A 27,593-nucleotide genomic window follows, 5' to 3' on the forward strand; every position below is an offset into this window, starting at 1 on the left:
GCTTAGTTTCATTACTCTATGCTTGTAAGTACTCAGCTTTTGCTGACTACGTACTTTGTGTGTTTCCGGTCATGGCCTTTGCCTTAATGACCCTATGATGATCCATCATTTGCACTTGCATTGTTGGGGAGTAGATTAATATAGCAGGTTGGTAGATCAAGTACGATCGAAATCATGTGGCTTGGGATGATTGAGAGAGTTGCATGTTTTCGTTCCTCGAAACTATTTTGTTTAACTTTATTTTAATTATGTTTGAAATGTTTGAATTACTTATACTTTGGGTTTTGGGCCATTATGGTTCCAAATTGTAGTAGGCCTCAACATTAAATTTATTATGTTTTTAAAAGTTAGTTGACATTTAATTCCGCTGCGTAATTCTGGTAATAGCCTTAGCCGTTATCACGGTGGCTGTAATGCTTTAGTAATTCCTTTATTTTAAGTTGGAAAATGATTTTATAAAAGCAAGGAATTATTAGGGTGTTACAGCTTGCATCCATGAATCCTGAACTTCAGAAGATGTTCATTAACTCGGATGCTTTCCAAATCATCTCGGAGTTAAAGAACATGTTTCGAGACCAAGCCAGAATCGAAAGATTCGAGACTCAGAGGTTGATCCTTGAGACTAAGCTCAAAAAAGGAGAACGAGTGAGCCCACATATTCTTAAAATGATTGGACTCTTTGAGAACATGAGAGCTCTAGATTCTGACGTCTCAAATGAGATGGCTATTTACATCATTCTCCATTCGCTTCATAGTGGATATGATCAGTTCAAGTTGAATTAAAACATGAATAGTATGGAGAAAACTCTTAGTGAGCTTCAAGGTATGCTGAAGACCGCTGAAAAGACGCTCAAGCAAGAGAATAAGCACGATGTGCTTATGGTGCGTAAGGGCAAGAATTTCAAGAAATCTGGCAAAGGAAATGGCAAGAAGGGTAAGGGAAAGGCTACACCCTCACCTAAGTCCAACGGCACCAGTTCTGGTAAACAGAAGAGGGTGACTCGTTCTCCTGCCGACTCTGAATGCTTCTACTGCAAGAAGAAGGGGCATTGGAAGAGGGATTGCTTGAAGAGGAAGGTAGATGAGAAGAACGGGAACATTGCTTCTACTTCAGGTATGTATGTTATACATTATAATCTTGCTAATTCTACTTCTTGGGTATTAGATACTGGTTGTGGCTCACACTTATGTTCCAATTCGCAGGGACTAAGGAGAAGTAGAAGGCTTGATAAAGGCGAGATGGATCTACGCGTGGGAAATGGAGCACGGATTGCTGCATTAGCCGTAGGATCATATTTTATTTCTTTGCCTTGTAGTTTTGTTTTGGAACTAGAAAACTGTTACTATGTTCCTAGTATCACCAGAAACATCACTTCCGTTTCAAGTTTGGATTCTAAAGGTTTTAGTTTTCAATTTAAAGACAATAGTTGTTCTGTTGCTTTGAATGGAATGTTTTATGGTTCTGCACAACAAGAAAATGGTCTATATGTGCTAGATACAAGCAAACACATTTATAACATAAATACTAAAAAGGCTAAAACTAGTGAATCAGATCTCACATATCTGTGGCATTGTCGATTAGGCCATATAAACACAAAGCGCATGGAATTACTTCAACAGAAAGGAATTCTAGAATCATTCGACTTAGAGAAGATTGATCAATGCGAATCTTGTTTACTTGGCAAAATGACAAAGCAACCCTTCTCAAAAGTGGGAGAAAGAGAAAGCGAACTACTAGGGCTAATACATATAGACGTATGTGGGCCTATGAGTACGAAAGCTAGAGGTGATTTCAGCTATTTCATAACGTTTACGGACGATTTCAGTAGATATGGCTATATTTACTTAATGAAACACAAGTCTAAATCGTTTGAGAAATTCCGAGAATTTCAAAATGAAGTAGAGAATCAACATGGCAAGAGAATCAAAGCTCTAATATCGGATCGAGGAGGTGAATATCTAGCCACGAGTTTGATGACCATCTAAAAGAATGCGGTATTCTTTCTGAATTGACTGCTCCGGGGACACCTCAATGGACTGGAGTGTCGGAACGGAGAAATAGGACCTTACTCGATATGGTCAGGTCAATGACGGGTCAAGACGAACTTTCTTTACAATTTTTGGGACATGCGTTGCAAACAGCAGAACTCACACTGAATCGTGCTCCGTCAAAAGCTGTTGAAAAGACTCCATACGAATTATGGACTGGGAAACTTCCAAAGTTGTCTTTTCTAAAGATTTGGGGTTGCGAATTATATGTCAAGCGATTAATTTCGGACAAGCTCGAACCAAAATCTGACAAATGTTTCTTCGTTGGGTATCCAAAAGAAACAAAGGGGTATTATTTCTACAACAAGTCAGACAACAAGGTATTCGTTGCTCGTGATGGTGTCTTTTTCGAAAAAAATCATATTTCCAAATTGACAAGTGGGAGAATAATATACCTCGAAGAGATTCGAGAAGAACAACGAACCAAGAATTCTTTGGAATCAGTTCAGGACGAAGAACCTCCAAGGTCTTTAGAAGAGCCAGTGGGAGTAGTTCCTTAAAACGTTGTTGCCCCTCGTAAGTCAAATAGAACTAAGGTTCAGTCGGACATATGGACAGGCGTCCTCTTGACTGAAAACTTAGACGTTCTCATATTAGATAGTGACGAACCTGAGACTTACAAGCAAGCTATGATGAGCCCAAGGTCCACTAAATGGTTAGAGGCCATGAAATCTGAAATAGACTCCATGTCTGAAAATCAAGTCTGGGATTTGGTAGATTTGTCGGATGGGTTCACACCTATCGGATGCAAATGGGCCTTCAAATTGAAGAAAGACAAAGATGGAATTGTATACATATACAAAGCTAGATTGGTAGCAAAAGGTTACAGGCAAGCTCACGACGTTGACTACGATGAAACCTTTTCTCCAGTCGCGATGCTTAAGTCTATTCGGATAATCCTTACGATTGTCGCGTTTCATGACTATGAAATATGGCAAATGGATGTCAAAACGGCCTTCTTGAACGGTGTTCTTGAAGAGACTGTATTTATGACGCAGCCGGAGGGTTTTGTCGATCAAAAGAATCAAGGAAAGGTATGCAAGCTTAAGAAATCCATTTACGGACTAAAGCAGGCATCAAGGAGTTGGAATAAACGATTTGATGAAGCATTCAATAAGGTTGGCTTCATCAAGAATCAGGACGAATCTTGTGTATACAAGAAGGTCAGTGGAAGTAAAATTGCATTCCTAGTCTTGTATGTAGATGACATACTACTTATTGGAAACAACATTCCTATGTTGGAGTCTGTGAAGACTTGGCTTGGAAAGTGTTTCTCAATGAAGGACTTAGGAGAAAAAAAACATATTGGGCATCAAGATCTATATGGATAGATCGAAGAGGATGATTGGACTAAGCCAGAGCACTTACATTGACAAAGTGCTAGCTAGGTTCATGGAAGCCAAGAGAGCCCATCTACCCATGTCACATGGCACATATCTAAGCAAGACTCGTTGTCCCAAAACATCTGATGAGCGTAGAACGATGAGTGGAATTCCATACGCTTCGGCTATTGGATCCATCATGTATGCTATGATTTGTACAAGGTCGGATGTTTTGTTCGCACTCAGTGCAACGAGCAGGTACCAGTCAGAACCAGGTGAGGTACATTGGACTGCTGCCAAGAATATCCTAAAGTACCTGAAAAGGATTAAGGATCAGTTTCTGGTTTATGGTGGTACGGATGAGTTGATTGTTAAGGGCTATATGGACGCAAGCTTACAAACCGACAGAGATGATTTCAGATCACAATCTGGGTTTTTGTTCTGCCTTAATGGCGGAGCAGTCAGCTTAAAAAGTGCTAAGCTAAGAACTATTGCGGATTCTACAACTGAAGCCGAGTACATTGCTGCCTCAGAAGCAGCAAAGGAAGCTGTTTGGATTCGAAAGTTCATCGAAGAACTTGGGGTTGTCCCCTCCATTAAAGGACCAGTGGCTTTGTATTGCGACAATAGCGGAGCCATTGCCCAGGCAAAGGAGCCTAGGAGTCACCAGAAGTCCAAGCATGTACTGCGGCGATTTCATATACTTCGAGAGATCGTTGAAAGGAAAGAAATCGAGATTTGCAAGGTTGAAACTGACGACAACGTCGCGGATCCATTGACTAAATAGTTGCCACAAGTGAAGCACAACGCACATGTAGCAACCATGGGAATCAAGCATGTCGGAGAATGGCTTTTATTTTCTAAGTTTTGTTTTAGAACATCTGTTAGATCTGTGTTTAAAACAATTGGTTTAACCATTTCATATTCATGAAATTTATTATTTCATATTCATTTAATTTTGGTTTAGTATTAAATGATAATTCCATGTGATTCAAATCATTCAAATGGGATGTCAAGATGGATTCTTCGACAAAGAAACACCCATAAGTGAACTTGAATATTGAAGTCACAAAGGATCCCTATCCAGGTCATTGAAAGGTGGATGACTAATGACTAATGAAGATTAGATTGCAAGTAGATTTTTAGTTCTGTTTCTTGAACTAGATTGACTGGATGTCAGAATCTTTTGCATAGATACTTATTGGATCTTGTATCGGATTGACCATGAGAACACTTTAAGAGATTAAAGTCATGTCATAAGCAGTTCTCATTAATGGTGATTAGAACCATTCCTTGCAACATGAGCGATTATGTCTGCTCGTTTGAGAATTAGTTCGCTTTGATGCTAGCTAAACGTCGCACCGTAAAAGGAGGCTATAAAAGCAGTTATTGGGCGTACTATGAATCAAAGTGAGTGTTCATAGATTGCAAGAATGGATTGTCCTCCTATCTTTAATAGGATATGGTGTTGTTGTGTAACAAGGCCTATCGTAGAGTTAGATACTGCGAAAATGCATGGCCGTGAAGGAAATAATGCCCTTGGTCCAAGTATGCATTCTATGTTAAGTCTAATAAATGCGGTTCAGTATTAATTAACAAGTTAATAATTCAGTGAGATCAAGTGAGCTGAATGCCTAGCTAGAGGCCGCTTCAGTTCAAGTGGAATTAATGATATTAATCCACAGCTTACTCTTGACTGAACCCGTAGGGTCACACAAATAGTACGTAAACGGATCAAGTATTTAATAGCATTAAATACTCCATCTATGAATATTCGGAACCGACGGATCTTGGTTTCAGTGGGAGCTAAGATCGTCACAGGCAAGGAATGAATACTCCGGAAACGATGATATTGCCGGAAACGGAAATATGGATCGTATCGGAAATATAAATATTATCCAAGTCGTAGATGTTGCCGGAAACGGAAACATGGTACGTGTCGGAAAATATTATCGGAAATGGAAATATTGCCAGAATCGGAAATATTGCCGGAAACGGAAATATTGTCAGAATCGGAAATATTACCGGAATCGGAAAATAATTCCGGAAACGGAAATATTAAATATTTGTTCGAAACGGAAATTAATTCCGGAATCGGAAATATTAAATATTGTTCGTATCGGAAATGAATTCCGGAATCGGAAAATTTAATCGGAAGCGCATCGTACGAATAAGCATCGGACGAGGCCTGCCGGACGAGGCCCAGCACGAAGCCAGGCCATCGCCCAGCAAGCCAAGCGCGCCGCACAAACAGCCACGCCAGGCCCAGCGCAAGGCCAGGCCCAGCAGGCTGCGCGCACAGCACGCGCAGCGCGCAGCGCGCAGCGCGCGCGGGCGCTGAGTGGGCTGCTGCTCGCGCACACGCATGAGGCCCATCGTGGCTGCCGTGCGTGTGTGTGCAAGTGTTTGTGTTCGTGCACGTTTCCTAAAACATGCAGAGTTCGGTTAATGATTAAATTCCTAATTCTATTTGATAAATTAATTAAATTAGAGTTCTTGTAGGATTCTAGGTTTAATTAATTTGTATCTGAATAGGATTTCGATTCCCTTTCCATACCGCTATAAATATGAGGCTAGGGCTCACAATTTATAACAGAAGTTTCAAAGTATTCAAAGTGAGTTTTTGAGAGAAAAATTCAGTCACACATTTGCCTATAAAGTGCCGAAAAAAATAGTACCTTAAGGGCGATTCTAGTTGGTCAATCTTAAGGCGGATCCGGACGTGCTGTGGACTATCTACGGAGGGACGACACTTGGAGTCCTAAAGACTTGTTCTTGTTCGGTTCGGGCGCAGCTAGGGAAGGCACGCAACAAAGAGTATGCATCTAATCTATGCTAAATGATTATGTGTAAATAATATGTTTTCCTGGGTTTATGGTTTTTCCGCATGATTTATGAATTGTCATATGTATCATAACCTAACAGGCCGTGCTCAGAATGGTTAAGGCTTAACCTTCTGTAAAAGTTTAACAGTTGAGCTCTGTAATCCGAGAAACACTTCTGGACCTAATAAGGATGGCTTGGATCTTATCTTATGTTCAGCAAGTAACACTAAGCGACAAAGGAATGTGAATGCACACTTGTCTGAATGACAAGTGGGAGACTGAAGGAAATATGTCCTTCACCCAAGGTGCATTAAGTCTAATACCAAGGTTCAGATTAATTGCGAATAATTAATTCAGTAAGATCAAGTGATCGGAACAGCTAGCTGGAGCAATGCTTCCGATCAGTGAGTTCTAATGGATATTAAGCTCACAACTTACTCTTGACTGAACCTACAAGGTCACACCAATATTTCTAATGGAAAGTCATTTAATAGCTTTTCGGGAAATAGTTTTGGAAAACGTATTATACGATACGACCTTGCATCGGAATCGTATATCGTATCGCAAATATTTGTAAGCTGGGCGAAACAAATAATCATATCGTACGACGGTGATTCGTCGTGCACGATACGATAAATAATAACCGTAAGGTACTAGTCGCGAATACGAGGAGCATCGGAGCTGTCGGGCCGTCAAGCTAAGCGCGCAAGCGCCCAAGGCCCAACGAGCCAGCGAGATCACGAGCAAGGCGAGCAGGCCAGCCCGTGGCATGGCACAAGCGCGCAACAGCAACAGCATCGCAGCAGCGAGCACGCAAGGCCCACGGCCCAGCTGCTCGGTTGCGCGCGTTGTGGGCTTCGGCCTGCAGCGTATAGCTGTGCGCGGGTCTATGAGGCCATGTGTGCAAGTGTGGCCGATCAGGGCTTTGTCTTGGCCAGTTACACTAATTTAAAATTAGGTTATTATATTTTTGCACACAACCCAACACTCATTCAGTTTTCCAGAAACCCTAAACCTAATTCTAATATTACGTTCTTCAGTTTTCTCTTTGTGAAAACTGTTTATCCCGAAAAGTAAAAACTCTTGAGTGACTGTCTTTATCCCGAAAAGTAAAAACTCTTCGTAATTGTTAATTAATTGCAAATTGCGTTTATTTAATTATACGTACGCAGTTTTTCGGCAGTTTCTTCGTTACTCATCCGAATTGAGTGATTTTTGTGTCAATTCCGCATGTAAAAAGCATTCTAAAATTTTGACAAAAATTGTAATTTTCTGCCGAACCCAGAATTCTCAAATTCGAAGCCTAACTATGACTTTTCGAAGGTTTTAGTTTTTCGAATGCAAAATTTCGTAAATTTAAGATGTTAAATTAAATATTTGCGATTCTTGTTGATAAATCTTGAATTTTTGATTGACCTACTGCATATGTTTAACAAGTTTGAATGCCTAGTCTTGTTAATTATGCAATCTAATTTGTAATTATGATTAATTTGTTGAAAATTAGAATAATTTAGAATTAATTTGATTTTCATAATTAATTATAATTTAATTAGAAACCTATGATTAAAAACCACCATAAAAATTGTAAATTTACGATAAATTTTAAATTTTTATGACCTAGACTTGAATCCATAACAATCGGAAACCAATTGGATAATAAATTTTCGATTTTTCGCCCTAAAATTATGAAATTAATATTATTTATTAATTTGTCATTAATTTTAAATATAAATTTTAAATTTTTATGCGATTCGTTCATATAACTTGCACGCACGAAGCAATGGACGCTTCGTGTTACCCTTAAGGGGTGTTGTATAATGCGGGCATGCGACGACGAGCAAGGGAGCTCGTCGCCCGTGCGGCACGAATGCAATGAGCAAGGGCGTAGTGCACGAGCACAAAGCAGCAGCCCTGCCTTGTGTCGTGTGCCACGACCAATGGACGAATGGGCATGGGCGTAGGGCGAGCCAAGGCAGTCGCGTGTGGGCAGCAAGCGAGCTGCGCCACAACGCGCGCTGCCTCGCACAAGAGCGCGCAGCCTCGCGCGCAGCGAGCGCAAGCTCGCGTGCCACGAGCGCTGCGCCTAGCATTGCTCGCGCGCACAGCGAGCGATGTCGCCCGCCCAGCGAGCGATGTCGCGCGCCCAGCGAGCGATGGCTCGCGCGCCCAGCGAGCGATGTCGCGCGCCCAGCGAGCGATGTCGCGCGCGCACTGCGAGCGATAGCCCGCGTGCGATGAGCGCTGGCGCGCGCAGCGAGCACCAATGCGTGCGGAGGCTTGCGATAGGGATGCAGCAGCTATGCGACGAGCGCATGGGCTGCGCGCACATGGCCAGCAATGGTTGTGTACGTGCGGCCCATGGGCGTGCAACGCGTAGGGTGTTTGCGTTACGATTAGATCGTTTTGAATGTTTAATTTGAAAATTTCAGTTCACGTAATTTTAATTAATTTTAAAATTAATAATTTAAATTATTTTCTTGGATTTTAATTTTGAATATTATAATTATAATAAATGTTATTTATTCTAATTATTTTACTAAAATTAAAATCATGAATTAATTTAAATACGACTGAAATTAAATTAAACTTTTTGGATTCAATTATAAATTTATATGAGCTTTAAATTTTAATTAAATTTGTATGTTTCCGGTTAGACTAGAAATACATTTTTATGTTTAAAATTAGTAAAGCATATGAATTTATTGGTTTAAGTGGGAGCGCTTTTTAGTCATAAACTCTTGATTAGGTCTACAAATCCTTAAGGTTAAAACAACTTGATTAGAATTAATAAGGACTGAATAATTGGTAGATTATTGGTGCCCTTGATTAATTGCTGCAAATGTTTACGTGATGCATAATGTGTTTTACTAACCAGCTATGTGGGCCATTCATGATAATGAATGGGTGAATGGTATATATTGTATATGTACTGTTTTGCAGGTTATGAAGTGACTAGTATGGCCCAAATAGGATAGAAAATATGGTCTGCGTACCATTAATTTGAATGTAATTGGTCTGAAGTACCAAAGTTATTTTTCAATTCAAATATGGTCTGCGAACCATCAAATAGTTGTAATTAGTTATAGCTTATCCTATTTGAAGAAAATGGTGCCTCCCACGGAGATTTTCAAGACGGACTTTGAAGTCAAAGCTTCAAGATGAAGTCGAGCCATACTAGATCACTAATATCTTATGCATGTTTTAAGTTATTTATTGCTTTAAATATGTCTTAAAATGCATGAGATCAAAAGCTTGATTATGTTGCATGATTAAGGATTTTAGTTCACTTAAAATCTAACCAACATAGTAAGAGCCTTAAGTTCCAAACTTAAAAATTGAGTTAAAAGGTGCCATGCCAAAATATACACTTGCTTGGATATCCTTTACATCAATCTAGTAATAGTTTTCGCTCAGCGAGGTGTTACTTATTGGTCCTAAAGGGGCAAGGTACACAAATAATTGTGAGTACATGTTAGTTTTGGTGAAACTCAACGATATAAGTAAGGAGTCCTTTTATGTCGTGGCAAAATCGATAGGTTTACCTAATAAGTTCTTAGACGTACCTATCAACCAAGAGTAGTTTCTAGACTATTAGCAAAAGGCTTTTGCTTACCTAAAATGTTTTAGAATTGAGTCGACAAACTGTGCTTAATTCTTCAATGGTTTTAGGGTCTTGGAATCATTTTATTCACACCTGCCGGAACACATAATTCGAATAAAATGCTAATGACTTGCTTAGATTGCATGATTGCTTTCATTTTCAAGTTATTACTCATGATAAATGTTTAGACTTTGCATGCTTCAATGAATGTTTTAATTATTGTTTATAATTAAATATCTTGCACTGCAATAAATCCTTTTAGAAAGGTAACAGTAAATTTCCTCGATTGGTAGTGAATCCAAGAACGATTCACGGAAATGAGAGAAAGTGAGCAATTTAAAGTGTACGTTTCTTATAGCGACTTTTATGGTTGTTTTCGAATATCAAAATCGAATGGCAAACCAATTGGTGCTTGTGAATTCAAAATACAATGTAGTTTTGAGATCGTAAAGCATTGAGTTTAAACGCTCAGCCTTACCAATGGTTAACAACCTAATATCGTTGTCCATTTAATTCTCGAATGAGTCTAGTCCCTAGACATTCGAATAGATCGATGCTTAGAGAACTTTAGAAGCTTCTGGTAAGATCATCTAGTTGAAACAAAATATTCAACATAAATTAAAATGGTAAAAAACCTTGTTGGTGACATTGGACATGTCTAACAAAGTATAAAAGTCAACACTAAAGAATTCAATTCTTAAGACTATAAGAAAGGGTACAAGAAATAGGAAAACGAGGAACAAATGAAAGGAATTTACGATTCCGTTTCTACCTATAAGTTTATGTTTAAAGAGAAGTGACCTAGCAATCAAACTTCCTTGGTATCATATACCGCTTGAGGTTCTTACTTCGGTAATAACTCAAACAATGGAAGCTAGGATACACTAATGACCTACAAGTGGGAAATGAAGCATGGCATTGCTACATTAATTGTAGGGTCATCTAGTTTGTTTTAAGTCCTTTCAAAGGCTGGAACTTAATGGCTACTTTGTTCAATAATCAGCATACCTAAATTTCTGTTTCAAACACAGAAAGACTCACATTCAGAAGAACAAAAACAATGTTTGTTTGTTTATTTGAATGAAATGGTCAATTACAGGTTGAGTCAATATGCTTGATTAAAACAAACAACTCTTTAAAGAACTTTACTAAGGTTCAAATCAAACCCTTGATTTGAGTTCCACTAATCTTTGGCATTGTTGCTTAGACCATATCAATAAGTTAAACTTCAAAAGCTCTATTTTGATGGACTTTTGAAAGTTCATTGATTTCTAGATCAATTTAAGACGACTAGTCTTACTTGTTGAAAGTAACAAAAGATATGAACTATTGTTAGAACGCCTAGACAATAGAGTTCAAAGCTAAAGAAAGATTTTATGACTTTATTATTTCACATGGATTTGAGTGAATATAGGTTTATTTACTCAAATGTGATATAAGTTGAATCTGTTTGGCTAGTTCAAAGATTCAGAAGTATAATATCCACTTGGCAAGAAATCATAAAGATCTAGGTTAGATCATGTTGATGATTACTTGAGACCAAATATGATCATCAATGATTGTGTGTTGTAATTTCACAATCTAAGTCCATAAGATATGGCATATCTAAGTTGGAATGATCGAAGTCGATTAGTACTTGATTCGATCAATGATGAATCATAAAGACTTTTCCTATAATTTCTAAAACAAAATGCTCAACTACCACCAAACTAAACCAAATTCGTCAAAGCTTTTGAAAAGTAATTTCAGAATAACTTTTCATAAAATATCTAGAGAGTTGCAAAACTCAGTGGGAGCTTAGTGTTTTTCATTCGACAAACTAAGGCCCAAGTCTAGATATATGTTTCATTGTGATTTATTCTAATGAGACACAAGGGTATTGTTTCTACCACGAATTTTTGAGAACATAATGTTTGTTTGCTCGGAATAATGTCCTTTTGGAGATTCGTTTCCAAAATGACAAGTGGGAGAAAATAGACCTCGAAAGTCTTCGAGGCGAACAACAAACATAAACGGAAATTCCGGAGGCTTTTCGAAGTGCTTCAGAAAATCCGAACTTATTCTTTAAGGACTTTAGAAGTGGCTTTAAAAATAGACATCTCTTAGAAGACTTTACAAGTGCTTCAAGGAGAACAGAATATTCAAAGGACTTTAAGTGGCTATTGATATTCTAATGTTCTATACCCAAGTAGGCATAGAGTTCAAGTCACTGGAACTATGAGATTCTTCTATTAGATAGTGAAGAAACATGGAGTTCAGGTCACTGAAACTATGCAATTCTTCTATTAGATAGTAAAGAAACCTACAACTTGCAGTCAAACTAAAAGAAGTGACTTGTAAGAAAGCTATGACAAAACCCAGATTCCCTAAAATGGTTAGAGGCCATATATAGACTATATGTTTAATTGGTTAAAGGCCATAAAACATACTCAATGTTTTGATGACAAAATTGAAATTTTGTTGATTTGCAAGAATAGGTTCACACCTATTGGTTGCAAGTTTGTTTTAAGGATAAAAACCATCAAACATGGAATTGTGTTCACACACAAAGCTAGATTAGTTGCTAAAGGTTACAAGCAAATTCATGGTGTGAATTGTGTTGAAACCTCATGCATAATCGTAATGCTCAAGTCTATAATTCAAGCAATGATTGCATATTGGTACATATAGCAATTGGATGACAAAACGTATTCCTCAATCAAATGTTGGAAGAAACTATGTACATGGTATGTCATAGGATTTGTGGATCCAAATAAATGCTTGAAAGAGAAAGCTAGTTTATAAAATCTAAGTACAGATTTAAAGCAATCAATTGGGAATTAGAAATGTATTTTAGTGAAGCTAATAAGTATTTTAGTTTCATAAAATATACATGATTCTTATAGATATATAAGAAGTTTAGTGGGAGTACATAAAAACTTATTTGGTCCTATGTGTATCACACACATATCTCTCTATTGTGAAACAACATTCAAATGCTAATGACTTAGATTTGAAATTATTCATCAATGATGGACCATGGCGAAACTTAGTACATACTGGATATTAAGATCTATTTACAAAGATCTTATGATATTGTTTTGGATTAAGTAATGGCATTTACTAAATCAAACACGAAAGACTCCATTGGAGATATTCGACCCATATGAATAAATCTAAGTAAAGGATGTTTGAACTATGTATAAGCATTTACTAAGTTAAACATCAAAGAATCTAAGTAAGATTCTTAAACCTATATTATATGTCAACGAATTTAGCTGGATTTAGTATCTACTGAAACTAGATGAGCTAAAGTTACATGAATAGAATTCAATTGGGAATTATTCTGCAAAAGAACTTATCATGTATGATATAATATGAGGATCGCCAAAAACGTATTGTATGACTTTAGCCATGACGAACATATACCAATCTCTATTGATCTAAGTAAAGATCAACTAGTTTGAGATCAAGAATACTTATGGTACTTGAAAAGGTACATAGGAATAGTTCTTGAATTCAAGGAAATAAAGATATGCTAAATATTGATGCTACACGCATAAACACTGGCAAAGGATCAAGCAAGACCCTTTGGAGTTAACCATTGATAAGGACGAGCTATAGAGCATCGTGTTTTGAAATGGCAACATGGATTGGAGACCATGAGTTGTTGCGTGGGAAATTAAAATAATAATTTCTATGTTCTAAGATATAGTTGGAGAGTCTTCCACATATCTATGAACTGCTTGGATAGGTAAAACCAAACAAAGCATCACTAGCAACCTATACAGTTGAAGTAAAAGTAATTATTGCCTAAGAAGCAATAAAACAGGGTTGTTTAAAGAGTTCTTCACTGAACTTGGGAAGATCACCTATCTGCTGGCTTGATGGTTCTTCATTGAAAAATGCGTAGAACCACTCTTGAAGCAAGAAAAAGGTCTGCTAACTTGATGGTTCTTCATTGAGAAATGCGTAGAACCACCATTGTAGCGAGAAAGACTAGATCACAAAATAAACATACTCAAAAGATCTTATCATCTATCTCGAAGAACATTCGATGAAAAGGATATTAAGATTGGCAAAGCATGATAACTAAACCTATGCAACAAGTGAGAAGCAACACTTACATTGTAGCACTGGAAATCAAGCATAGCTTTGAAATTCCATGAACTGTTTTAGAAGATGGGTTTGAGGCCCATGGTTGTAAAACATTGGGGTTGAACATTTATCATATATGAAATGTATTTTCATATTCCATTTAATCTTGGTTTAGTATTAAATGATGAGTCCCTTCAATTTGACGATATATTCAAGATAGACTGTCAGGACCAGTCCTGTGACTAAGAAATGTCTATCAAGTGAACTTGAATGTCAAAGGTTGAAAATGGTCCCTAGTCAGAGTTTTCTATAAAATCGGACGCATAGAAAACGTTAGACGACTAGAATGCAAGATGACTAGTAGTTCTGTTTCTTGAACTATGTGGACATGGCAATGTCATAATCATTTGCATAGATACTTACTTTGGGAAGACTAGTATCGGACAAGACCTATGAAACTTTACTGTAAGAGATGAAAATCTGTCATGAGTAAATTTCATTAAATTATTAGACACTAAATCCTCAATACCTGAGTGATTTGAGATTACTTGTTTGAGAACTGGTTGCTTTGACGTTGACCAACCGTCGCACCGTAAAAAGAGGCTATAAAGGCAACGCTCAGGTAATCACCTATCAAACGAAGTCTAATCTCAAGATCGCAAGATTGGGATTGTCCTCCCATAAATCGGGATGAGATGCTTAAAAGTTGTACAAGGCCACTCGGAGAGCTAGAAACTGTGAAATGCATGGCCGTGCTCGGATGAATCATAGGCTATGATTATCTGTTTATTTGATCAGTTGAACTCTGAAACCGAGGAACACCTCTGGACATAATAAGGATGACAACTCTTACCTTATGTTCAAGAGCAAGCATCGAGCGACAAAGGAATTAGGAAATGCACACTTGTCCCTAAGGACAAGTGGGAGACTGAAGGAAATAATGCCCTTGGTCCAAGTATGCATTCTATGTTAAGTCTAATAAATGCGGTTCAGTATTAATTAACAAGTTAATAATTCAGTGAGATCAAGTGAGCTGAATGCCTAGCTAGAGGCCGCTTCAGTTCAAGTGGAATTAATGATATTAATCCACAGCTTACTCTTGACTGAACCCGTAGGGTCACACAAATAGTACGTAAACGGATCAAGTATTTAATAGCATTAAATACTCCATCTATGAATATTCAGAACCGACGGATCTTGGTTTCAGTGGGAGCTAAGATCGTCACAGGCAAGGAATGAATACTCCGGAAACGATGATATTGCCGGAAACGGAAATATGGATCGTATCGGAAATATAAATATTATCCAAGTCGTAGATGTTGCCGGAAACGGAAACATGGTACGTGTCGGAAAATATTATCGGAAATGGAAATATTGCCAGAATCGGAAATATTGCCGGAAACGGAAATATTGTCAGAATCGGAAATATTACCGGAATCGGAAAATAATTCCGGAAACGGAAATATTAAATATTTGTTCGAAACGGATATTAATTCCGGAATCGGAAATATTAAATATTGTTCGTATCGGAAATGAATTCCGGAATCGGAAAATTTAAACGGAAGCGCATCGTACGAATAAGCATCGGACGAGGCCTGCCGGACGAGGCCCAGCACGAAGCCAGGCCATCGCCCAGCAAGCCAAGCGCGCCGCACAAACAGCCACGCCAGGCCCAGCGCAAGGCCAGGCCCAGCAGGCTGCGCGCAGCGCGCACAGCACGCGCGGGCGCTGAGTGGGCTGCTGCTCGCGCGCACGCATGAGGCCCATCGTGGCTGCCGTGCGTGTGTGTGCAAGTGTTTGTGTTCGTGCACGTTTCCTAAAACATGCAGAGTTCGGTTAATGATTAAATTCCTAATTCTATTTGATAAATTAATTAAATTAGAGTTCTTGTAGGATTCTAGGTTTAATTAATTTGTATCTGAATAGGATTTCGATTCCCTTTCCATACCGCTATAAATATGAGGCTAGGGCTCACAATTTATAACAGAAGTTTCAAAGTATTCAAAGTGAGTTTTTGAGAGAAAAATTCAGTCACACATTTGCCTATAAAGTGCCGAAAATAATAGTACCTTAAGGGCGATTCTAGTTGGTCAATCTTAAGGCGGATCCGGACGTGCTGTGGACTATCTACGGAGGGACGACACTTGGAGTCCTAAAGACTTGTTCTTGTTCGGTTCGGGCGCAGCTAGGGAAGGCACGCAACAAAGAGTATGCATCTAATCTATGCTAAATGATTATGTGTAAATAATATGTTTTCCTGGGTTTATGGTTTTTCCGCATGATTTATGAATTGTCATATGTATCATAACCTAACAGGCCGTGCTCAGAATGGTTAAGGCTTAACCTTCTGTAAAAGTTTAACAGTTGAGCTCTGTAATCCGAGAAACACTTCTGGACCTAATAAGGATGGCTTGGATCTTATCTTATGTTCAGCAAGTAACACTAAGCGACAAAGGAATATGAATGCACACTTGTCTGAATGACAAGTGGGAGACTGAAGGAAATATGTCCTTCACCCAAGGTGCATTAAGTCTAATACCAAGGTTCAGATTAATTGCGAATAATTAATTCAGTAAGATCAAGTGATCGGAACAGCTAGCTGGAGCAATGCTTCCGATCAGTGAGTTCTAATGGATATTAAGCTCACAACTTACTCTTGACTGAACCTACAAGGTCACACCAATATTTCTAATGGAAAGTCATTTAATAGCTTTTCGGGAAATAGTTTTGGAAAACGTATTATACGATACGACCTTGCATCGGAATCGTATATCGTATCGCAAATATTTGTAAGCTGGGCGAAACAAATAATCATATCGTACGACGGTGATTCGTCGTGCACGATACGATAAATAATAACCGTAAGGTACTAGTCGCGAATACGAGGAGCATCGGAGCTGTCGGGCCGTCAAGCTAAGCGCGCAAGCGCCCAAGGCCCAACGAGCCAGCGAGATCACGAGCAAGGCGAGCAGGCCAGCCCGTGGCGTGGCACAAGCGCGCAACAGCAACAGCATCGCAGCAGCGAGCACGCAAGGCCCACGGCCCAGCTGCTCGGTTGCGCGCGTTGTGGGCTTCGGCCTGCAGCGTATAGCTGTGCGCGGGTCTATGAGGCCATGTGTGCAAGTGTGGCCGATCAGGGCTTTGTCTTGGCCAGTTACACTAATTTAAAATTAGGTTATTATATTTTTGCACACAACCCAACACTCATTCAGTTTTCCAGAAACCCTAAACCTAATTCTAATATTACGTTCTTCAGTTTTCTCTTTGTGAAAACTGTTTATCCCGAAAAGTAAAAACTCTTGAGTGACTGTCTAAGCTACGATTATCAAGACGGATCTGAACGTGTTGATGAACCAAGTAGAGGAACGAAAAGTGGAGTTCATTGTTCGTGTTCGTTGATACATTACTCGGGAAAACACGCTTCGAATGTAAGTTTGCTTAACCTGTGCTTTATACATGTTTCCTGGCTTTGGGGATTGTTCCGCACATGTTATGTATGTTTAACTATATTCCCCTACAATAGACTTATTATATCAGACGAGCTTCCAATGTCTACTAGCACCTTCTTTACTCTGAGGTTGGCCACTTTAATCTCTAGGACCAAGGGGTCATCATCATACAGTGTTGAAGACTTACGATAGTCGTCTTTCGAGATTTCTACATGGGGCATATTCGCTCGTGCATGGTGGAAATGGGACATATTAGATTGCCGCCCCTCGTTGGTAGGTCCTCCTGACGTCAACCCTTCGGAAATTACTGCTACAAATCCTCCATCTGATGGAATGTCATCATCGTCAAGTGAGGACGTCTGCGACGTCATACCCTTTTGAGTACTGCCTTCATTCGTCAAGCAAAGATATTGTTTTAGGTATCCCCTGGCTGCATAGCCGTCCAACGTCCTTTTTAGTCTCTGGCAGTCTTGAGTGTCATGCCCTGCCTCTTCATGAATGATGCAAAATGAGGCTGGACCCTAGTTTCCCATGGATGACCTTTTGGGAGACATTCGTTCTATCCCCAAACCCGGTCCCTCTTTTAGGAGAATGACCTCGAGATTGGCATTGTAAATGAACAAGCTTCTATCTAATGTCCACCTTCGCTTTGTCCGAATCCTGATGCCCTTGCCACTTTCCTTGTAAGAAGGCTCTATTTGATACTTTTCGGGGCAGGTATGGTGGTGGCATCGGTCGTGAAAGAACGACTTTGGTACTTGGACAGGAACCCTCGTTGTGCTGAATTCATCCGCCGTCTGGGACATTCTTCTCTTACATGGTAGCTCAATACCTTCAGCGGACGAGCCACCTGGGATGTGCCGCAGCCGTCTGCAGTCTTCTTTTCTTTTTGCATGGCCGCCTTGCCGCGTTCCTTCACTGGGACAACCTCGCTGAAGATTTTGTGATTTCTTTTTAGAGGGCGTGCTAAAGTCGTACTTGCCATCCATCCGCGATGTATTGATGGAGGCCATGCAACATGTGCTGTAGAGATCTCGTAGAGGCCGGTTGGCTTGATGATGCGTCAAAAGGCTCTTCGGCTTCTTTCCTTAGAGGGGATGTCTCTATGTTGGTGGCAGGCCGTCTCCTTCTGCGTCTTTCTTAGATTGTAGTTCCGCCATGATACTATACCTTCCCACAGACGACGCCAAATGTTGTGTGATCTTTTGTGGTGATGATGTGTCACGCTTTCCTCGGAGGTATCAAGTATGCGCTGGCACGATCTTCATGCAACCTGAAAAACAAGAATATTCCCATAGGAATATTCCCTCCGTTGCCTAAGTAAGTATTGGCTAGAGAGAGAAGTAACTTGTAGAAAGAAGGCAGAGAAAGATAGTTTAAGGTATGTGGGAATGAATTGAATGCCCCTTACCTTCGGATTCGAATTATATAAGGCTTTTGTTCTTGGGAAGTGTTCCAATAACCTAGCCAAATCATTGGCTGACCTATAGAGATGATGACATGTCTCTTTATCTGGTACATCTAGAAACAGGAAGGGCTTTAGACTGCCGTTTGTAGGGCTGAGCCTATCAAGCAATTTTGGCCTTTTGGGCCTAAATGGCAAATAAAGTTGTGCATCAAGTATCTTGTCTTATCTGTTGGGGCAAGCTTGGATAGGCCACATGCTTCTTTGTGACTTGTGAGAGGTCCACGGTGGATTCCAACAAGGCCACATCAAGTGTTAAAGTGGGAGATAAAGCGGAATAGGTTGAGTGAATATGTGAACTAAACGGTGAATTGATGTTGGATAAGTAAGATGAAGTGGAAGATGGGTTGAAGTTGTAAAATGCTTCGTATAAAAACCAACAAAACGAAAAAATTGAAAAACAAAAATCATGGATGAAAGATGGAAGTAACACATGTCATCCAATCATCTATGGTTTTCTTTTTAAATACTAGGTATAGATGAGTCGAATGATGTGCAAGCACAACAATAACAGCATAACCAAAATGGTTCAGATCTAATTATCAAGTGTAGGAGTTAGTTATGACAATTGATCATATTTGACAAGACCCCGACCATACCCGCTTTTTGGAGGCGGATCTAAAAATATTAGATCCAAACCCAAAACCATGGGATCGAATCTAACGGGTGTAGGGTTCAAATTTTGCCCAGGCGTACTCTTTTAAAATAAATGTCATCTTGGTAATATATTTATTCTCTCATTTTTATTTATTTATGCGTAAATAATAAACGAAGGTGTTGCTTTAATAAGACCACACAAAAAAAATCAATACAATGGTCGAATATTAGGAAGAACACAATGGTACTGAAACCGAAGTTCTTCAATACATGGAAAAGCTGTATTGATAGCCTCATAGCTATCCGCGGTTTTTTACCTTATTCCTGGGTTTTTCGCGTCAACATCTCCTTGTGTCGTGTCTTATTCTTTATTTGCTTTATCGTATTAAATTACTTAGTTAGTGTCGACCCAAGCCAAGAGTCGCCTCTAGACGAAATTTGGCATAAACAGTTTGGCGCCGTCTTTGGGGACATTAACTAGGTCTCACACAAAATCATCTCTCCTACAATGACTTCTGAAGATATGACACTCGCGAAGATGAAGGCGGCCTACGACCGGGCCTAGGCGGAGCTAGCTCAAGAGATAGCATCCGTCGAAAACCTCCAGAAAGAGCTCGACTCCGTGAAAAGCAGCAAGCCCCAGCCGCGCTACAAACCAGGCGCAAAATCGAAGAAGATGATATTTGAGATGACTGATGAATCTGAAGACCTGTCCGACGGCGACGAGCTCCATGGAGAGGAAGATGAAGCAACACCTGACCCGGTAACCAAGCGCCTGAACAAGATGGAAACCCACATGAAGAAGCAATGTTCGTTGATGTTGAAACTAATGACCAAGCTGCCAGGAGAGCCCACCCCAGTGGAGATGGAACCGACCAACGGGTATGCAGCGTCACCGTTCTGTGAGGCAATCGCCAGAGTGACGGTCCCACATCAACTCCGACTCCCTGTCTGGACCACCTTGTACGACGGAACGTCTGACCCATACAGGCATGTCAACGTCTATAAACAACGGATGTGGTAGATCGGCATCCCTTATGACCTGGTCGAACCCGTCATGTGAAAATCGTTCGGAGGAACCCTCGACGGAGCAGCTCTAGAATGGCTCATGAACATCACCCTTGGATCCATCTACTGCCTTTCCGACCTCATCAACGCCTTCTATCAACAGTTTGCCGGCAGTCGCCAACTGGAGAAACAGACGAGTGACCTCTATGGTACGCGATTACTTTAACCGTTTTAATTGTGAAAAAATTAGTATAAAAAACTGTGATGTCAGGACAGCCATCGAAGCATTCAAAAGAGGTCTCATCCCCAACTTGGAGTTGTACCAGGAAATAACCAAATACCCCTGTGCAACCTTTGAGGAGGTCAGGTCGAGAGCCACTGCCCAGATGCGGATTGAAGACGACGAGATCATACGGACGGCATCTCAACGACCAACAGGGGGCAGCAGCGACAAACGATCGTACACCCCGAGGAACAACAACTGGCGACACCAACCGTACAATCGCCAAAACCAGGTACAAAATGTCAATCAGTATGATGATACTAACAATGTTTACAGGAATGAACGGGCCGATCACCCCAACATCTCCGAATACGGCTTCAACGTCGACATCGGAGGCGTAGTGAACGCCCTTCAAAATGTAGGTGGAACAGTCAGATGGCCCCCGAAGAGAGACAGACCAGATTCCATGAAAGACATGAGCAAATGATGCGACTTCCATCGCGACAACGGTCATAAAACCGAGGAATGCATCTCCCTTAAAAAGGAGGTCGTCTTTCTCCTGAAACGGGGGAATTTGAAGGAGCTGCTGAGCGACAAAGGGAAGGAGACATTCAACAAGGAGAAAACCACCAACCCGACCCAACAACAAGCAGTGACCGACCAGATCCGCCTACGTTCAACAAAGTGGTAAACGTTATTTCTGGTGGTTCAGATATTAGTGGATTAACCTCTTCTGCAGCTAAAAAGATCAACAGAGGAGAATCTGGAGCCGTCAAAGAGGGGCAAACAAAGGATGAGATCGCATTGGAAAAATCCTTAACAGCAATGACTATCACCTTCGACGACTCAGATTCAGTAGACACGCAGCAGGAGCACCACGACGGACTGGTAATATCACTCCCAATAAGCAACGCTCTGATCAAAAGGATATTGATCGACAACGGAAGTTCGGCATCCGGAGGATCAAGAAAAAACTTATTTTGTTACAGATAGAGGAATTTATTGTAATAAAGTTATGCCTTTTGGTCTTAAAAATGCAGGTGCAACATACCAACGACTGGTCAACAGGATGTTCAAAGATCAAATTGGAGACACGATGGAAGTATACATCGACGACATCCTGGTGAAATCAAAGAAAGCAGATGACCACTACTACAAAAATAAACAAAGAGACCCTTCTAAAAGGGCCTAAGAGACCCTCTAAGAGGGGGTCTCTATCTCACAGGTCTCTTTGATAAAGAGACCCTCTCATATGAGGGGGTCTCTTTGTAAAAAAAAAAGACCTCTTAAGTAAGAAAGAGGGTCTCTTATGTAAGGCATGGAAAAATTAATTCAGAAAGGGAAAAGATAAGATATGAGGTCTCTTTGTTTGTTTCACAGAGACCCACTAGGTAAGATAACAGGTCTCTTTGTTCGTTTTATGGAGACCCACTAGGTAAGATAACAGGTCTCTTTGCAAAATTTTTATTTTTAAAAAAAACAATACCCTGCATCTCTGTCTGCGCACTAACCACTATTATTACGCTCCAATAATGAACTACACACAAAAATGACAAAATATTTTTATTAACAAACAATTAAATAAATAAATATTTCATCAAAATCTTCTACAACTTGTGTCACAATAAAAACCTTCTACAAAAACAAATAATTCATGACAGGACATATCTTTAGCCATTAGCCACTCTATAATGGAGAATTGAAATATGCGCACTTGGTTCAACTTCCACTACAATCAACGATTCAAGTTAGTCATCAAACTCAATTAAGGGTTCCTTGGGTACATTCAGCTTAAGTTTATGCGTGTTGGCATCCTTCCTCCTCAAGCAACTTCATGTAATTGTCAAATCTGCATTCCATATTCATCAAGTTTTTCTCTAATGCTTCACAAACTTTAATGGAATCATCTCAATGTTCATATAGCCAATAAGCCTGCCACACTTTGCAAAACCGGCAAACTTGTGGCACCTACCTGTAAAATCAACCATTATAAAAATAAAATAAAAAAACTAAGTTCAAAACTATGTTGCAAAGAATTCATAGAAATGCAAAAACCCAATTTTCACACAATCAGGAAATGTGATGACTAACAAACTAAAGCAAAAATAAATCAATATTTTGCTAAGAGATCTCATATTGATTTGTTTATTATCAACAAGGTACTAATGTTAATTAATTTGGTTAATTACAAAAATTATAGAGGATCATTTCCTGACTCAAGACATAGGAAACGTGATCTTCATGACAGTTTCAGTTCATCAAAGGTTCAAAACCCCACCATTAGCACAAAACAGGATTGCATCTAAACATACATTGAAAGAGACTAAAATCTCGAAATCTTTCCTCTGCCATTGATCTACTGTAAGGGCATATTTTTCATTAGTGTAAAGTTTTAAGATCTTCTTCACCTGATTCATATCCATAAGTACAGATTCAGATGCTCATGTAATACCAACTAAAAGAAAGCTTTCACTCAGCTCTATAAATCAAGTATTGGAAATTTAGAGAAATCCTGAAAGTATAGAATAGAACTATAAGCCTGTTTGTAAACTTTATCTTTGAAACATAAAAAATTCGATTGAATAACGCATTTATCCAAAGTGGAAAAGTAGCAACTTCTTTATCATACTCGTTATATACTATGTAGCAGTCAACTGTTAATCCAGATTCTAAAAAGAACATTGCAAAATGCATACATAAATACAAACAGAAAACAAAATCTTAGACTTACTATATTTTTGTTTTTGCTTGCTTGTGTTAGCCTTTTTCTTCTTATTATTCTTCCTTTTCACCCAACATACATTTAAAAAAATTTTAACCTGAAGCAACGACACAAATGCAATTGCAAGTATATGTGGTTCAGAAATAATCTGTCTCTTGTACTGGCTTACTAAATTCATGTCTGAGAAGAACATCGGATTGTCCCTGGAAAACCTGCACCGCAGCGCTCCCAATACCATTACTTATTTGGTCAGCATCTTCTTTCTTTTCACTTGATTGCTCTGAGACTCATCAGCAGCCCGATCACTTGTTCATGAAACGAGGAAACACAAAATAAGACTTGGAGGAGCCAAAATAAAAAAAAATGCCTATTCTGAAAGATTTTTGGAACTAAAACACCAAAATAGAGGTCGAGATAGCTATTTAATTGAAAACTCAAACAAATCAAGAGGTAAGTAGATCAAAATCACCTACGGCAGATTATTCGTGAGTCACAACAGTCTTGGGAAACACATTTAACCAGTACTATCAACAATGCGATGAACTGTACTATCAAAAAAGTTGAGCAATGCGATGAACTATACTATCAAAAAAGTTGAGCAATTTAACCACTATCTTTCCTGGAGCCAAGTTAGCTGCATATCCACTCTGAAAAGATACAAAAATGTTTAAAAACATTATACAGCATGCTGGACTTCTTAACTAGAGAAACATGAGGGAAAACCTGTTGGTGTGTCCTAATCCTCTCTTCAAGAGATGATAATAACTGTTTCAATGTATCTTCTTCTGCTGATCGTCCAATTTTGAGAGATTTGTAAACAGCTTGACAGTATCTGAATTATGCCATCATGTTAAAGCAAAGCAAAAAGATAAAAAAAAAAATTCAATTAAAAAAAAAAAAAAAAAAAAGAGGCTCCAGTACATACTTCAATGAATCCGAAATCCTTCCAACCTCGGCCAACATGTGCGCATATACAAGTTTGTATGACTGGAGTTGAAGCAGAGAAAACTGAGAGTTCCCAAGAAACTTTGCATATTCAAAAGGCTATGTTCTCTGCAGTAACAACCAAAACAAGACGGTATCTTATTGATCATCTCTACTACTAATTATTTTACTCCAGAGACATAGATTTACGATACAAGCATAGAGTACACAACTGCCTACAATATCAACAGTAGAAGACTACTATAACCAAAATGATTCACATAAATGATTTAAGCTGGGTACAAATCCATTATTTGTAGAACCAATAGCAATACGGAATTGGTAGACTTCAAATAAAACAAAAAAACTAACAAAATTAAGCATGACTAATCACATTATAACCATAGTTCTTGCATTCACACAGTACTAATTTCGCTGAAGAAATAGACAAACTAACCTAATTCACTCGTATTCTGACTAGTTCCTCAATTACCTTTAAAAACATTTAAACCATTCTGCTAATTTCGCTCAAATCCTCTTGAAGGTCGATCCCTCAAAACCCTAATCTCACAACACATAACCGTACAATTAAAAAAAAAACCTAAATTCCGTGAAATCCATAACAAACAAGAAAAAAACGCAACACAATTGCAGCAAAATAACCATGAAGTTCAAACAAAATCGAAAAAAAAACATCAGAAAATCAGAGATTGAAGCTAAAATTTACAGACCTGTAAAATAGCTAGAGCGATGAACTCTTCGAGGTTGAAAATTAGCATATGCCATAATTTCTTCTGGTTCAGATCTGAGAATATTTTGAAGCGTTGAACCTTGGATTCTCCAACATCGCGGAGATTTTCTACACTTTGGTCTCTCAGATCGAGAGGTGTGGTATGGAGGAAGAGAGATGGAAAAGACCTTATTTATTTTGCCATTTATTTTGCCATTTAATTTGTGGGGAGATTTGAAGAAGGAAGAGCAAAAGACCCGGTAAACAAATAAGGGGTCTCTTCCTTTTCTCCTTCTTTTTAAATCCGTGGCTCCAGTGCATGGAGAGACCCGTTGTTTTAAATAACGGGTCTTTTAGTTCTCCCTTTTTATTTTCGGTGGAGAGAATGTGGGCCCTATGGTAAATTAGAGACCCGTTAAATCAAATAACGGGTCTCTTGCTATTCTTAATTTAGTTTAGGTTGTCTTATTTCATTCATTAGAGACCCGTTATCTCAAATAATGGGTCTTTTATATTAAAGAGACCCGTTATCTCAACCAATGGGTCTTTTCTTTAGGGTCTCTTTGCCCATTTTTGTAGTAGTGTACCACGTAGAACACCTGCGACAATCCTTCGAAATCTTAAGAAAATACGGTATGAAAATTAACCCAACTAAATGTTCTTTTGGAGTGTCGGCAGGTAAATTCTTAGGTTACATCGTCACTCAACGAGGAATCGAGGCCAACCCCGACCAAATACGAGCAATCATCAACATCCAATCTCCCAGAAACATAAAAGAGGTACAGCGTCTGACATGACGGGTGGCGGAATTAAACCGTTTTATATCCCGGTCGTCGGACAAGTGTTGTCTATTTTACGATGTTTTGCGCAAAAACAAAGGTTTCAGTTGGACCGACGACCATAAAACAGCTTTGCAAAACCTTAAGAAATACTTGATGACACCACCCCTCCTGTCTAAACCCAAAGAAGGCGAAGTCTTGCAACTTTACCTCGCGGTCAGCACAGCAGCAGTCAGCGCGGTGTTAGCTCGAGAAGACAAAAAGCAACAACTACCCATCTACTACATCAGTAAGTCCTTATTAGAGGCAGAAACCAGGTATTCCTCCCTCGAAAAACTCATTTTAGCACTCGTCACTGCCGCCATAAAACTAAGGCATTACTTTGAAACTCACCAAATAGTGGTGATGACTAACTATCCAATCAAGTCTGTAATGCGTAGGCCAGAACTGACAGGTCGAATGGAAAAATGGACGATGGCACTCGGAGGATTCGACATCAAATACCAACTGAGGACGGCCGTAAAGTCGCAGGCACTAGCAGACTTTGTGGCAGACTTCAGCCCCGACTTGGAGAAGAAAGCAGACGACGAAGTCAAGCACATCAGCAATATAGAGGAAACATGGACACTCTTTGTCGGCGGCTCGTCTAACTTTCGCGGTGCAGGTTTAGGCGTCGTACTAAAGTCACCACAAAGGGACATGATAGCACAGGCCATATGCTACGACTTCAAGGCAACGAACAACGAAGAAGAATACGAAGCATTAATCGCCGGAATGACGTTAGCTGAAAAATTGGGAGCAAGCGGACTCAATGTCTTCAGCGACTCACAATTAATTGTCAACCAAATCAACTGTGACTACGAAGTTAAAGACGTGAAAATGACCTTATACCTCGAAAAAGCCAAAAAGTTAACCTCCAAATTTAAACCCTTCTCCATCAAACAAGTACCATGAGACCTAAACACACAAGCCGACACCCTCGCCAACCTAGGATCCGCACTCAGAAAATCACCATTCTCAACCATACCATTAGTACACCTGTTGTCACCCGCCGTATAAAAAGACATCCTACAAAATGCTAGCCTCGTCCTACCAACCACAAACACGGACAGCTGGATCAACCCCATTCTCGATTACCTAACGCACGAAACCCTACCCGTCGACAAGCTCGAAGACAGAATGATACTTTTCAAAGCTTCACGATATGTTATTTTGCAGGACGTGTTATTTAAACGATCGACCAAAGGAATGTTGATGAGATGTGCAGAAAAAGCAGAATGGGAAGGGTTACTAAAGCAATACCACGAAGGAAAATGCGGCGGACACGAAGGCGGACGAAGCTTATCAACAAGGATCAAAAGGAATGGATACTATTGGCCAACAATGCTCAAAGACGTCATGAGGTACGTAGCTAAGTGCGACAAGTGCCAACGACACGCAGGTATGACACATAAACCATCTGAGTTTCTACACCCCACTTTGACACCATGGCCTTTCATGAAATGGGGGATAGACATCGTCGGTAAACTACCCGTCGCCCCAGGACATAAGGTCTTTATGTTAGCTCTAACAGATTATTTCTCTAAGTGGATAGAGGCAGGTGCGTTCCAACAAGTGAGGGACAAAGAAGTATGCTCGTTTATATGGACTAACATAATATGAAGGTTCGAAATACCGTCAGAAATCATATGCGACAACGGATCGCAGTTTATCAGCGACAAGAGTAGAGCTTTCTGCAAGACATGGAATATCGAGCTAAAGACGTCGACACCAAGATACCCCCAGGCCAACGGACAGGCGGAGTCCAGCAACAAGACGATCA

The 27,593-nt window shown here is 39.6% G+C and overlaps 1 long non-coding RNA gene across 1 annotated transcript; it reads right to left on the reverse strand.

Annotated features, from left to right (window-relative positions):
- Window positions 1-21,983: 21,983 nt before the first annotated feature.
- Window positions 21,984-25,570, reverse strand: LOC130466797 (uncharacterized). Its single transcript, XR_008926947.1, has 5 exons — window positions 24,994-25,570; window positions 24,264-24,391; window positions 24,062-24,170; window positions 23,808-23,985; window positions 21,984-23,643 (listed from the first exon to the last, which is right to left on the reverse strand). It is a non-coding gene; the product is annotated as an uncharacterized lncRNA (long non-coding RNA).
- Between the last annotated feature and the right edge of the window lie 2,023 nt (window positions 25,571-27,593).

The sequence above is a fragment of the Spinacia oleracea genome, chromosome 2, assembly GCF_020520425.1.
Source record: "Spinacia oleracea cultivar Varoflay chromosome 2, BTI_SOV_V1, whole genome shotgun sequence".
Lineage (NCBI taxonomy): Eukaryota > Viridiplantae > Streptophyta > Magnoliopsida > Caryophyllales > Amaranthaceae > Spinacia > Spinacia oleracea.